General features: G+C 39.6%; 1 pseudogene; it reads right to left on the bottom strand.

Moving 5' to 3' along the window:
• Positions 1 to 566: 566 nt before the first annotated feature.
• LOC149837402 (pentatricopeptide repeat-containing protein At3g26782, mitochondrial pseudogene) lies at positions 567 to 3,110 on the bottom strand (annotated as a pseudogene).
• Between the last annotated feature and the right edge of the window lie 7,173 nt (positions 3,111 to 10,283).

Below are 10,283 nucleotides of genomic sequence, written 5' to 3'. Positions count from 1 at the left end.
AGGAAAGCATTATAAGATCCTTTGAGGAGCTCAGAAGCCGTGGCCTGTCACAAAACCCTTGTGGTTCTTCTGTTGTTTCTCTTTACAGACTTTGCCAAAGACCTTGTTGATTTGCCATGCATGTCTTTGGAGCAAGAAGCAACTCTACCATTCCCAGTGTCACAATTGCGTATTTTCAATTCTTGCCCTTTTCATTCAACAACAACAATATTGCAAAACATCTAAAGAATATTGGGCTCTTTCCCTAGTGTCACTAACAATTTTCACAGACATGAGCCCAAGACGTTTAAAGAGTATTAAGACTCTTCCCTTAGTGTCATGATCAATCCACTGTTTCTTCCAGCAAAATGATATTTTCATGCCTGTGGTTCATTATTCACTCAATAGTTTTTCATGTATGATACGTTGTGAAGTACAAAAGCATCTTTACCCATTATCTAGCCAGTGCTCTTCAACAATGAAATCACATTGAGATGTATTAGTTGGGCTTTATCCACACAGAGAGAACAGCCCAAAATATGCTCTTGAGGAAGTTAAATCACGAGCCTGTTGACCATTTCAATCAGTCACCAGTAGTCTTGGCAAGAACAAGTCCCACCAACAAAATGATGAAAACGATTTGTGTCTCTTAGTATAATTTGCCGATCCTCGATAAGTGAAATCAGTTTCATTGCAGTATGACAGTCCCCACAAACACGGAGGTTTTTCATAATTCGAATAGGTGATCCCTTAGGAGTGTTGATAAGTGCAAAGGCTACAGCCAACTTTTCACTGTGGTGGAACACCGAGTATACCTTTTGTTCTTGTTCGATATCATGCAAAACAAATTTGGTGTCTGGGATATACCCAACTTCCATCAATTTGATCTTGAGCTCCTCCAACTTCATATATATCTCATGTCTTTGTGGATGGGATTTGTCTTCAATTGAGAATACATGTATTTGGCCCTTGCCTTCGACCCAACTTCTAGAAGGTTCCTTTTTAACACCCCTATCTTTCATCATTGCCAACATGCGTGCTTTATGGTCCCACATGCCCAGTTCAGCATGTATATTTGACAGAAGAATATAGGCAGAGGGTTCCTCTGGTCTTATGCGCATCATCTTTTCTGCTGCAAATTTTCCTAACTCTATATTTTTATAGACTTTGCAAGACGAGAGTAAAGCTTCCCATACTGAAAAGTCGGGTTCATATGGCATAGATTCAATAAACTCCATTGCATGGTCTAGTTTACCAGCACGGCCAAATAGATCAACCATGCATGCATAATGCTCCATTTTGGGTTCACGCCCAAATGTGTCCCTCATCAACATGAAATATGAGCAACCCTCAGCAAGAAGGCCTGCATAGCTGCAAGCAACCAGAATGCCAAGAAAAGTGAAATCATCAGGTTGAATACCTTGTTGCTGCATCTGGTGAAACAGATTGAGAGCTTCATTGCCAAAACCATGCTGTGAAAAACCAGCTATTATTGCATTCCAAGATACGATATCCTTGTATGGCATGGAATTGAATGTCCTCAATGCATCCTCTATGCTTCCACACTTTGCATACATAGTAACAAGCGCATTTCCAACCGAGATCACTGTCTCAAATCCTGTTTTGATAATTCTTGAATGAATCAGCTCACCTAATGCATGGAATGCAAGAACTGAACATGCTTTGATGGCACAGCTGATGATGAACATGGCTGGTTTCAATCCATGACGTAGCATGTCTCGAAACAATAGTAATGCTTTTTCTCCATAGCCATTCTGCACATAACAAGCAACTAACGCAGTCCATGAGATGATGTCTCGATCAATAATCTGAAAGAACATATTTTCTGCCTTGGAAATTTTTCCATACTTAGCATAGAGAGTAACCATGGCATTTCCAACAGATACATCTAAGATTAAACCCTTTCTCATGGCATAAGCATGGATCTGCCTTCCTGCTTCAATATCTTCCAAGCCTGTACAGGCCCCAATTACTCCAGCCAGTACAAATGAATCAATGTTTGTACCAACTTCGATCATTTTTCGGAAAATGTCCAATGACTCTTTGCGATATCCATTGTGAGAATATGCCACCAGCAATGCAGTCCATGAGATTGAATCCTTGTTGTGCAGCCTTGCTGAGAGTCTAACTGCATCTTCCATCGACTCACACTTACCATACATAGCAATCAGGGCACTCCCCAGAAGTATATCGACTTGGATACCATGCTTCACCATGCAACCATGAACCTGTCTTGCCTGATTTAACATGGTCGGTTCATCAAAAATTTTCACAAGACTAGCAAAAGTGACGGTCACAGGCTCAACCCCCGCATCAAGCATATATGTGAACAAAGCAAGAGCACTTTCTTCATGTCCATGCTGAATAAAACCTGTGATCATGGAAGTCCAAGTCACTACATGTTTGACAGGTGCTTGACAGAAGACTCTCCATGAATACTCAATGCTCCCGCACTTAGCATACACGTCGACGAGCGTGCTTGCTATGAACACATCGGACGTGATGCCGAATTTGACGGTCATGCCATGAACCTGCATACCCATGTCCAAGTCACCTAAGCCGCTGCACCCGCTTAGCGTACTACCAAAAGTGAACCGGTTGGGGACCATGCTGTCATCTTGCTGCATCTGATGGAAGAGCTTGATTGCCTCTGCGGCCTTCCCAGCATGAACATAGGCAGATATCATAACAGTCCAGGACACAACATTTCGTTGAGGAATTCCATCAAACGTTCGGTATGCGGACCCGAGGCTACCACATTTGGCATACATGATGATCAAGTTATTGCAGAGGAAGACATCATTGATGCAACCTGTTCTAACGCAGACCGCGTGCACCGATGTGCCACCATCCAAATCTTTTGAGTTCATGCAGCATTTTAGCATCCAAGCGAGTGTGTCGGAGCTTTCTCTTGGGATCTGCTGCTTGTTTTGATACTGTTCTGGAGTACCAATCAATGGCTCCTGTGGTTTTTGAAAGGAGAGTGGTGAAGATGGGTCCACTGTTGCAAGTAGGTTACGCGGCAGAGGCAACCCATAATATGGTGGGAGGGGATGGGAAGGGAGACAAGATGATGGTGTTAGCGCACGCACAGCCGATGCCAATTTCATAGACCTGTCTCTGAATGAGGGCTCACTCACAAGAGTCGTGCCTTGCAAGCTGTAACTAAAACCAACGGCAACGGGCCCCTTCCAAATGCTTGATGACCGTTTTGCAATTGCTCTCTCTCTCTAGTCCATCCATTGGTGTTACCAAGCCGTATGGCTGGTCTGGGATCTTCGCTCTTAGACTAAAGACTATTGCTCTCGTCGTGAAGCAATGCTGGATGGCGCACCGTTCAAGCAATCTGTGTGCTCCTCTGCTCCATGCTAAGTACGGTTCTCTTGAGTCGATCCATTATATCTGTCGTGCCTGCAGGCTTCATATCTTGCACTTGCGTCACATGTAGCTTAAGGCCATGTCTTTCGTCTTCATGCACGATGGTGATCCCAGTCCTGACGTGCAGTTTTTGCAATGGGAAATTGCGCCTAGCGGCATTTTGTGCACCAAAACTCTGTATCGGTCTATTCTTCCTATTGGGGCTGACTGGCTTCCTGAGTGTCTTTTATGGGCGAATGGGCCAACTCCTCGCTCTCGGTTGTTAGCCTGATTAATTTTACACTATAGGGTATAGACAAACAACTTCCTTAAGAAGGTGGGTTTTCAGTATCCGAATAGGTATGTCCTTTTCCAAGCGACGGAAGAATCCACCTACCATCTATTTTGGGCTTGCCCAATCTTTGTGGATCTCTTTAAAAGTACGTGGAATTAGCCTGAAGTAATCGTGAGACAGGAATCCTTCGCACTCAACCTTCTGTGGGGTCTGCTGTGAGTTCGCAGTTGCAAGCAGTGGCTGCTAATCTGGAGAACTTGACTTCTTACTTCTTGGTGGGCTGTGTGAATGACTCGCAACAATGCGATATTCTGTCAAATTCTGGTTGCTTTCCATAAGCTCGTTCATTGCATCTTGGTTGATGTATACACAATTCTGCACCTCTACTCCCATGTTATCCACCCCCTTCAGTCGCCTTCTCTTCCTGAATACCCTGGTTGATCTCTGTGTTCTTCTATTTTTATGTTTTGCCTTCGTGCTTTCGGCACTTTGTTTTGAGCCTGTTGTTGTTTTTTTGTTTTCGCGGACTCAACTCTTTGTTGATCCCTTGCCTTAGTAATGTTGATATTTCTTTCGTCTCTCTCTCTCTCTCTCTCTCTCTCTCTCTCATACGCAAAAGCACATACTTGCCTTCCAAACGCTTGATGAACATGTTACATATTTTATATCACACAATTAAGCATAAAATAAATAATCCCAGCATGTTTTTTTTTTCTGTAAGCGAGATAGCTTAAACTTGGCTCGTCTAGCTTGAGCTTGTAAAGAGCTTGAGCATAACTTGCCAAAAGAACAAGCAGAGCTTGAACACTTGATTTTTAGTTCGTTTGGCTCATCTACTCGCCCTACTATCAGAACGTCCATAACTACATAGTAAATACTACCCATATTTTGAAGCCCATGAGGGCTCCTATCTGATAGGGGTGACTCATGATCATCATCAAGCTGAAAGAACATCACGGATTCAAAACCCATGGGTGTGTGTTAATTGTCGTAAGGCTGAGTTGGGTGTACTATTTGGTGGATAAGGGAGAACTTAGGGTTTGTACAAAAATGGGCCGGCAAGTGCAGATGGTTATTCCTAGATATCCAAAAAATTACCCATATTTTGAAAACATTGCAACATTTTTTGGCACTGATATAATCAAGAAAATATTGCGATATTCTGGAATAGATTTTTAAAATATCAACAAGATTTACCCAACAAAATCAGTTTTTGTATTTTTATTTGTGGTCCTTTTTTATATTTTCAATAGTTTATATTTTCCAAAAGTAGCAATTTCCACACTGAGAAACTCAAGATAACGAGATTTATAATATTGCACTACAAGAAAAACGTTATTTAGCGACAGAAATTTGCGATGAAAATAATCTGTCGCAAAGTTACGATGGATTAGAGAGAGAAAACTATCCATACCTAAAATTAGAATTAGTTGCAGAATTTGTGATGGAAAAATTCTGTCGCAAACGCCGTCATAAATTTGTGACGAATTAGCGACAGAAAAATTTTGTCTCACACTTCATTGCAACTTCACGACGGATGAGCGACACCATTTTTTTGTCGCAAATTTGCGATGGCGTTTGTGACAGATTTTTTTCGTCACTAAATTTTTCGTAAAACCTTAATACGAGCCCCTTTCTTTTCCCTTTTTGTTTCATTCTATCGCCCTTCGCTCATCATCCACCGCCCGTCATCCATTGCCCGTTGCCTGTCACCCGTAGCCCATAGCCCACCGCCCTCTCCTTCACCTCCTCTTGTGACGTGTGCCACCGCCGATGACCCCCAAGCACTGATGTTGTCGTGTGCCGACGACCCCTAAACAACCCGACTCGTTGACAGTGTCTCGTGGTGCGACATGGTCCAGACACGACGGGGCTCTCACCCTCTTTGGTGCCCCCTTCTATGAGACTTGGGTCTAGTCTGTCGCTGAAGACGCTTCTACAAATTACAATTCGGTAGGTGAAGCCTATCGATTCTCAAGCTGGGCTATTTCCAGTTTGCTCGCCGGTACTAGGGGAATCCTTATAAGTTTCTTTTCCTTCGCTTATTGATATGCTTAAACTCAGTGGGTGGTCTCACCTGACCTGGGGTCGCTAAGCTGAGACGAGAAATCACCTTTAGAGTTTCAACAAACTTTTGACGCTTCATGCGAGCTGCGGCAATCCACCGCACACAGAGTGCACGGCTATGGTCCACCGCTTGCCTCATTGTATCGTGTTGTGAGCCAACATTTCAGCCGACAACACATCCATAAAAAAGGCACCGTAGGCCAATCCTCTGTTTGTATATTTGTGATTTGCAGGTGCGTAGCTGAGCTAATTGTGTGATGCTTAATGCTAAGCATCGCATACAGCTAAAAATACCATGCAAAAAAAATAAGAAAAATGCAAAGGCAAAAGCATGCAAATTAGGTAAATACCCGTGGTGAGTAAGTGATGCAGGCACATCATAGGTTATTTAATTTCTTGGATGCAACACTTTTTTGTTCACACACTCACTTAGTTGTGGATATCTAGGACTGCTTTGTTGGAGTTTGGAGAACATGCTGAGCATGATTTGAATGTATGAAAATAGAAGTGCTCTTATTTTTGGAGTTCGGATTCCATGCTAGTCATGATAGTAGTTAGCGGGATATTGGAGTGTGTTTGCTGTAGGTACATGTTTGATATTATTGTGGTATGAATGAGTGATTGTATTGCCATGTTTGATGTGACTGTATTCATGCTTGCATGAAGTTATTTTCATATTGATTATGCCTTCCATGTGAAATTGTATCATGAAAACATGCTTTAAATGAATATATCGTGTTGATGAATATGATTTCATCATTCTAAATATCTTTGTGATGAGTGTAAACATGATGTGATGGTTTTGCACATGAAAATATTAAGTTATTAATGCATGCATCATAGTTCTTGTGATTGAATGACATCATATATATATATATATATATATATATATATATATATATATATATATATATATATATATGTGTGTGTGTGTGTGTGTGTGTGTGTATGTGTGTGTATGTGTGTGTGTGTGTGATATATATCAAATCATTACATCTATCATCAATGCATGATAAATTAGATATTTTCTTCATCATAGCATTCTTATGATTCTCTTTTAACTAGTTAGGATAATATCTGTAACATCATAAGACAAAATGGCTGCAAACCGTGAATGAATGTATTATAGAATAGTTGACAATGAGGTATCACTTGAATATATGGATAGTGTTGACAGTTTTATTGAATTTGTAACTATAAATGTCTATATAGTGGATTCCACTGGTCGGATCAGGTGCCTCTGCACGATGTGTAGGAACAATTGATTTATAGAACCTTATGGCGTTAGACATCACCTATACAAGAAGGGTTTTGTGAGTGATTATCAAAATTGGATGTTTCATGGTGAAGAATTTTAGAACAATTTTGACGCACGGGTGGATGTGGTGCACGATAATCCATATGTGGATTTGATATTTATGCTCCAGGACCAGAACTGGGTTCTGCTATGGGTCCTAGTGATGTACCAACTTTGGTAGAGGAAGAAACAGTAAACGATGCAGCTAGTAGATTTTATGACTTACTTAGAGATGTTGATGAGCCACTTTGGAATGGTTGTGAGAGTCACACTATCTTGTTTACAGTTCTTCAACTACTGAATTTAAAGTCCGAGTATAATTTGAGTCAATCATGTTTTGACCGTCTATGCTCTATTGTGAAGAGTATGTTGCCTAAAGATGAGAAATTGTCACAAAATTTCTATCGTGCGAAGGTTATGGTCAACGCTCTATGTATGGGGTATCAAAAGATAGATGCTTGTTCAAATCACTGTATGTTGTATTTCAAAGATAAAAAAAATAGCAGATCATGTCTGTCATATGGGCATCTTTGGTTCAAGCCAAAGACAAGAGGCAATGGTAGGACGAGGTCAAAAAAAGTGTCATGCAAGTCGCTCTGCTACTTCCCTCTCACCCCTAGATTGCAACGATTGTATATGTCTTCGAGGACAGCTAAACACATGAGATGACATGCAAATAAAGTTTGACATGATGAAGACAAGATCACACATCATGTTGACGCAGAAGCTTGGAAGCACTTTGATTGTACTCATCAGACCTTCGCAATAGAAGTGAGAAATATTAGACTCGGTTTATGTACAGATGGATTTAATCCATTTGGGGATAGATCAACTCTATACTCGTGTTGGTCAGTATTTGTCACCCTATACAACCTTCCTCCAAGCTTGTGTATGAAGCGTCAAAATTTTTTCTTGTCTCTATTGATCTCTAGTCCAACCTCTCCGAGCCAAAATCTTGATATATATTTAAGGTCATTGATTGATGAACTGAAAATACTATGGGCTGACGGTGTTTTCACGTATGATGCCCACAAAAAACAAAACTTCAATATGAAGGTTGTTGTTCTTCAATATAAAGCCTTCATCTTCACGTAATACTTCGATAGGTATATCATTTAAATAATTATATACTTGATTAGTTTAAATATATATTATGTGAATTTCTAACTCATTTTTTTATAGATGATGTTTTGCGTGTACATGACCCACTTATACCAGCTATTCATATACATCACGATACAACGCTGGATGCAGAGTCTTCTTAGTCTGACACACGATGACTCATTCAAATAGTGTATATCGATAGTCAACCGTAAGTATTTTATTTTCACTTATCCAATACTTATCTTATAAATAGTGTATATTGATAGTTGATTGTTAATGTGTACCAATTCATGTGCAACATGATATTCGAGCCACAAGAAGTAATATAAGAAATTAGGTAGTCACTACTTCTACATCTTTCAAGATCGGTCGCTCAATGGAAAGAGTGCCTGAAGGAGGTATTGGTCAGATTGTGGTTCTCATTCATGGTAATATAAATGTTTATCATAGCTAATGTGTTTCATATTTAATTTTTTGTTATAGTCATGTATACTAACTTTCTGAAATTACTTGTAGGCTTCAAATCGCTTCGCGACTATAAAGGAGGAGCAGGACGTGAGGCAGGTGTGGCAGAAGGTGGCTGCCAGTCGATTTGCCGACATGCTGCACAATATGAAGATTGCAGTATTGTGGTAGAAGGTGGCTGGCAGGCGAGAGCGACAACGATATGTATTTATTGTATTAATAAACATTGTATTAAACAAGTTACCATGAACATTGTAATTCTTAATTATTAATTTATATTGTAATCATTACTTTGTAGAAGTCATACGAGCAGTAGATGGTAGAGCGATATGGCGATGACTCCATTCAGCATCCGTCTTTTGATCTTGTAGCATGGGTGACTGCAATCGGTGAACCAAAAAAGAGTCGTGTGTTTAGGTTTGGGAATAATATGAACACCACACCAGTCATTGCCTCCTCTAGCCAGACCTCTCAGAGTTTTCCCGCGAGCATCAACTCCCAACGTCTGATTGACCCTACTAATTCTTGGGATGGTGTCTTCCAGCTTGTTAAGGACACAGTGCTTGACTTTTTATATAAAGCCATTTTTTATGTTGTCCGTAATGAGTTGTGCAGCTTTTCTCGAGATAGGGGAACTTCGTCTGCAGGTGCCTGTCAGGTATGAAAGTTTCAAGTCATTTGTTTCATGTCGTTAGATTTCAAGCTAGTATATGCATGATTTCATCACATATGAGCATGATTTCATCACTATGAAATTGTTTGACTGCCTTATAACATATATATGCATGATTGAATCACTATGAGAGTTTTTTAACAATGTTAGAACACATATAAGCATGATTTCATCACTATGAAAGTTGTTTTACTACCTTATAACACATATATGCATGATTGAATCACTATGATAGTTTTTTGACAACCTTAGAACACATATATGCATAATTGAATCACTATGAAAGTTTTTTAACAACCTTAGAACACATATATAAGCATGATTTCATCACTATGAAATTGTTTGACTACCTTATAGAACATATATGCATGATTAAATCACTATGAGAGTTTTTTGACAACCTTAGAACACATATAAGCATGATTTCATCACTATAAAATTGTTTGACTGCCTTATAACATATATATACATGATTGAATCACTATGAAAGTTTTTTCACAACCTTAGAACACATATAATCATGATTTCATCACTATGAATGTTTTTTTACTGCCTTATAACACATATATGCATGATTGAATCACTATAAAAGTTTTTTGACAACCTTAGAACACATATATGCATGATTGAATCACTATGAAAGTTTTTTGACAATCTTAGAACACATATATAAGCATGATTTCATCACTATGAAATTGTTTGACTGCCTTATAACACATATATGCATGATTGAATCACTATGAAATTTTTTTGACAACCTTAGAACACATATACACCCAACAATGAGATGACACCCTGATCAAGGGCCATCAACTATCCAACATCCAAAGATCACCATCGTCTTGTACTTTAAGGCATATCTATAAGAAAAACAAGTTTATGTACATATTTTTGGTACACAAATATATTTGGGTCCACCGGTGTTAATCCATAATCGTGTTTGGTCTTTAGGAATCCACATGGTTTTCACCTTATGTCCATTCTTTCAAAACCAACAAGCATTATACACGTGACCAATTTTGCCA

This window comes from Nuphar pumila, chromosome 5, assembly GCF_984573655.1.
Source record: "Nuphar pumila chromosome 5, dmNupPumi1.hap1.1, whole genome shotgun sequence".
Lineage (NCBI taxonomy): Eukaryota > Viridiplantae > Streptophyta > Magnoliopsida > Nymphaeales > Nymphaeaceae > Nuphar > Nuphar pumila.
The sequence above is the reverse complement of the archived record's forward strand: the minus strand, read 5'-3'. Positions and strand labels throughout refer to the sequence as shown.